General features: G+C 40.4%; 1 pseudogene; it reads right to left on the reverse strand.

Moving 5' to 3' along the window:
• Window positions 1-3556: 3556 nt before the first annotated feature.
• Window positions 3557-5106, reverse strand: LOC142498602 (uncharacterized; annotated as a pseudogene).
• Window positions 5107-5615: the final 509 nt, after the last annotated feature.

Below are 5615 nucleotides of genomic sequence, written 5' to 3' on the forward strand. Positions count from 1 at the left end.
TCCAAAACACAAAACACAAAAAATTTCAATATTTTTTTTTTTTTTTTTTATTACACACATTTATTCCTTCATGCAATTTGCATTTTTTATACATTCATACTATATGTACATCCACTTGTTCCTGACCACTTTTTATTAATTATAATTCATTGTTTAGACATCTGTGCTGGGTGTTTCATTTTTCTGGGTGGGGTTAGAGTTGCAGCAATTTGGGTGTGTGTTGTTAAGGGCGCTGTCTTTGCTTTTCCCTACACAGTACCGTGTTAGCCAAGCTTTAATAATCAAAAATGAATAGACAATACCGTTCTATGGCCAACGAACTGCTTTTATTTGTGCGAGCTTTCGAGATACACTGATCTCTTCTTCCAGCGATGTTACATTGACTAAAACAGGCAAGGGGTTTACTCAAAAACAGTGCATCTCGGAATGTGACTAGAGCCCATCCCTCACCCTGTAGATATATATATATATATATATATATATATATATATATATATATATATATATATATATATATATATAATTTTCCTCTGTGTATTTACTGTACGGAGATATTCAAAATACAAATATAAGTCTAATGTATGTCCAAAGCTTCAGCTGGCATCCACTAACTCTGGAAACAAAAAGAAAACAGCGCACAACGCCAAATAGTGAAGCAAGTAATAAAAATGTACTACAATATTTGAGGGGTATAAAATCTACGTACATCAATTTGAAAAATCATAAGCATTTAGTGTGTATCACACTCAGTTACCACTCCATGGTTGTGGGGCACAGGATCCCTCATACACTTTTCATCCAGCAGGATGTTGCTTTCAATGAAATTCCTTAACAGCAGTCTGGCTCCACTGCAGGTTCAGGTACTCAGTGGAACCGAGTCTCAAGCGGCAATATGCCTCTTCCAGGGGCTTTTTTTCCTTTTTACAGTCCTTCGTTTCTCCTATGGAGATATCACCGTTTAGTCAGCTGCTGCAGTAGCCGGGCAGTTCAGAGCCGGTGGAGAGGCTCAGCAAACACTTCCGCAATTGCGTGCGCCTGCACAGCGTGCCACGATGCCGCTTAGTCACGTGATATGGCGGAGTGACGTCACAGTTCCCGTGGCAATGGTGAAGGAGCAGGAGAAAAGTCCCTTAGAGTCTCAAAAGCGGCGCATAAGCCGCTCAGTCAGCGCAATAACTCAAAAAATATTGGATTAAATGCAGATCCAGGGGATAATAAAACAATGTGGTGGCATAGGTTACATACATCCAACGCGTTTCGTACATCTAAGTACTTCTTCAGGGAATAATTTTTGGCCATTACCCAGAGGTTTAAATACCTCTCAGAGATGTATCATTGGCCAGACTATTAAAGTTAGACCAATCATCTGAGCCATGGTCAAAGTGATAGGGAAGATATACTATTACTTTTAAAACAACAACTTTATTGACAAAATTTAAAAACACAAATAGACAGTTAGCTCACCTCTAATCTAGCCTACCATAAATATAACATAAATATATAAAAACCATGCTGGAATAAAAGAAACACAATATTGGTTTTTATATATTTATGTTATATTTATGGTAGGCTAGATTAGAGGTGAGCTAACTGTCTATTTGAGTTTTTAAATTTTGTCAATAAAGTTGTTGTTTTAAAAGTAATAGTATATCTTCCCTATCACTTTGACCATGGCTCAGATGATTGGTCTAACTTTAATAGTCTGGCCAATGAGACATCTCTGAGAGGTATTTAAACCTCTGGGTAATGGCCAAAAATTATACCCTGAAGAAGTACTTAGATGTACGAAACGCGTTGGATGTATGTAACCTATGCCACCACATTGTTTTATTATCCCCTGGATCTGCATTTAATCCAATATTTTTTGAGTTATTGCGCTGACTGAGCGGCTTATGCGCCGCTTTTGAGACTCTAAGGGACTTTTCTCCTGCTCCTTCACCATTGCCACGGGAACTGTGACGTCACTCCGCCATATCACGTGACTAAGCGGCATCGTGGCACGCTGTGCAGGCGCACGCAATTGCGGAAGTGTTTGCTGAGCCTCTCCACCGGCTCTGAACTGCCCGGCTACTGCAGCAGCTGACTAAACGGTGATATCTCCATAGGAGAAACAAAGGACTGTAAAAGGGAAAAAAAGCCCCTGGAAGAGGCATATTGCCGCTTGAGACTCGGTTCCACTGAGTACCTGAACCTGCAGTGGAGCCAGACTGCTGTTAAGGAATTTCATTGAAAGCAACATCCTGCTGGATGAAAAGTGTATGAGGGATCCTGTGCCCCACAATCACCACAGAGGCTCCTGTAGAGAAAGCTGAGTACCAGATTCCCCTGTCTACAACCATGGAGTGGTAACTGAGTGTGATACACACTAAATGCTTATGATTTTTCAAATTGATGTACGTAGATTTTATACCCCTCAAATATTGTAGTACATTTTTATTACTTGCTTCACTATTTGGCGTTGTGCGCTGTTTTCTTTTTGTTTCCATTTCTTAGAGTGTGTGGGGTGCTGAGCCACCCCCAATGTTTATAGCAGCAGACGCCCTTATCAACCACACGGTTATGATATAATTTATTATATAATCACTTATTCACTTGGTATTGTGGTTTATCCAGCACATTTATGGTTTAGTCACTGCCCTTTATTTATTTATAAGTAGGAGTTAGATAGTAGCGCATAGTTTATTTTTGTTTTTTACTATCCACTAACTCTGTAAGGACATGATTCGTTAAGAGAAGACAATGTAGCTGCAATCTTATTAACATAAAAACAGCTAATAAAATTAGATTTATATAAATACAAAAATGCAATTCTTATGATGTCACTTGTGGGGCTGGAGGTGCTATGATTTCCCTCAATGCTTTGCATTCACACAACCAATCTCTGACAATTCTACACTTATTCTATCCATGGGCTAATGGATATTAGAGATATTACACTATGCAAAGAGGAAGATGATATTAAAAAGTTCTTAAATCAATGGTAAGACCTAGTGGAACTCTGCCAGGATGTAATGTGCTCATCATTAGAAGGGGTTTTTATGTGAGCTCAGGGATAAGAATGTACAGCAAATGTTCGTTGGATCAGATTAATGGACACTGACACCAATCCAATGATTTATTCCCAGTGAGAAACATGACAACACATCCCGAGAAAACAAATAGAAGGTGGTTGTAAAGTGCAATTCACACACATAGAACAACTTTCCTCCAGTGAGTTTCTTACTTTTGACTACAGTTCAAGTTAATATGCAACTTAAATTGAGATATTTTATTTCTTAAAAATACTTTACCAAAAAAAGAAGGCACATTGAAATCTTAGTTTTCATAAAACCAATTCACTTTTAATTTAATGTTGTAATTTAAAGGCTGTAGAGCGTAATTACATGTAACAAAGGAACCTGATGTGTCACTAAGAGGTTATTAAATGTGGAAATATAACTAAGGATTCATTAAAGATTCAGAGAGAAGAATACAATAGCTGTGTGACTTCTGCCTCAGTTTGAAATTATTAATGATACAATATTTACTGCTGCTTTCCAAGAGTTCCTATTTCTAATTAAAAGAGGCTTAGCAAATAAATGATAAACCAAATATCGAGCTTGAGAGAAGATAATAACCCAGCCTCCTTCCATTCCTCCTCCTGTTCTTTCTCCCATTCCTCCTCCTGTTCTTACTCCCATTCCTCCTCCTGTTCTTACTCCAATTCCTCTTCCTGTTCTTACTCCCATTCCTCTTCCTGTTCTTACTCCTATTCCTCCTCCTGTTCTTACTCCAATTCCTCCTCCTGTTCTTACTCCCATTCCTCCTCCTGTTCTTACTCCCATTCCTCTTCCTGTTCTTACTCCCATTCCTCTTCCTGTTCTTACTCCCATTCCTCCTCCTGTTCTTACTCCCATTCCTCCTCCTGTTCTTACTCCCATTCCTCCTCCTGTTCCTTCTCCTATTCCTCCTCCTGTTCTTACTCCCATTCCTCCTCCTGTTCTTACTCCCATTCCTCTTCCTGTTCTTACTCCTATTCCTCTTCCTGTTCTTACTCCTATTCCTCCTCCTGTTCTTACTCCAATTCCTCCTCCCGTTCTTACTCCCATTCCTCTTCCTGTTCTTACTCCAATTCCTCCTACTCTTCTTACTCCCATTCCTCCTCCTGTTCTTACTCCAATTCCTCCTCCTGTTCTTACTCCAATTCCTCCCCCTGTTCTTACTCCCACTCCTCTTCCTGTTCTTACTCCCATTCCTCTTCCTGTTCTTACTCCCATTCATCCTCCTGTTCTTACTCCCATTCCTCCTCCTGTTCTTACTCCCATTCCTCCTCCTGTTCTTACTCCAATTCCTCCTGCTGTTCTTATTCTCATTCCTCCTCCTGTTCTTACTCCCATTCCTATTCCTGTTCTTACTCCCATTCCTCCTCCTGTTCTTACTCCCATTCCTCTTCCTGTTCTTACACCCTTTCCTCCTCCTGTTCTTACTCCCATTCCGCCTCCTGTTCTTACTCCCATTCCTCCTCCTGTTCTTACTCCCATTGCTCCTCCTGTTCTTACTCCCATTCCTCTTCCTGTTCTTACTGCCATTCCTCTTCCTGTTCTTACACCCATTCCTCCTCCTGTTCTTACTCCCATTCCTCCTCCTGTTCTTGCTCCAATTCCTCCTGCTGTTCTTATTCTCATTCCTCCTCCTGTTCTTACTCCCATTCCTCTTCCTGTTCTTACTCCCATTCCTCCTCCTGTGCTTACTCCCATTCCTCCTCCTGGTCTTACTCCCATTGCTCCTCCTGTTCTTACTCCCATTCCTCTTCCTGTTCTTACACCCATTCCTCTTCCTGTTCTTACTCCCATTCCTCTTCCTGTTCTTACTCCCATTCCTCTTCCTGTTCTTACACCCGTTCCTCTTCCTGTTCTTACTCCCATTCCTCTTCCTGTTCTTACTCCCATTCCTCTTCCTGTTCTTACACCCATTCCTCCTCCTGTTCTTACTCCCATTCCTCTTCCTGTTCTTACTCCCATTCCTCTTCCTGTTCTTACTCCCATTCCTCCTCCTGTTCTTACTCCCATTCCTCCTCATGTTCTTACTCCCATTTCTCCTCCTGTTCTTACTCACATTCCTCCTCATGTTCTTACTCCCATTCCTCCTCCTATTCTTATTCTCATTCCTCCTCCTGTTCTTACTCCCGTTCCTCTTCCTGTTCTTACACCCATTCCTCCTCCTGTTCTTACTCCCATTCCTCCGCTTGTTCTTACTCCCATTCCTCCTTTCCACCTTCTCATGGAATTGGGCTACAATTACATATCTCTCCCCTCAGTGATGTTTCATTGTTGGGAAGGGGATAGACATGTCTGTAACACACAGGGAGATTCACTAAACTCAGTTAAATCCAGAAAAATAATGTGATCTCACTTACAGCATTAATGGACATAATTTCCCCTTTTCTAACAATGTATTCACTAGGCTAATAATAAGCAAAACAACATCTATTAATTGTCTTGTTGTCGTTAGGGTAATGTTGCGCTATTTAATTGTCACTAGGGTAACACTGTGTTATTTCAATAGAAATGTACATTACTCCTATCCCTACATTACATGACCAAAGTTAATTGAATTCACTTTTATACATTTTTTAT

This window comes from Ascaphus truei, chromosome 7 (genome assembly GCF_040206685.1).
Source record: "Ascaphus truei isolate aAscTru1 chromosome 7, aAscTru1.hap1, whole genome shotgun sequence".
In the NCBI taxonomy this organism is placed as follows: Eukaryota; Metazoa; Chordata; class Amphibia; order Anura; family Ascaphidae; genus Ascaphus; species Ascaphus truei.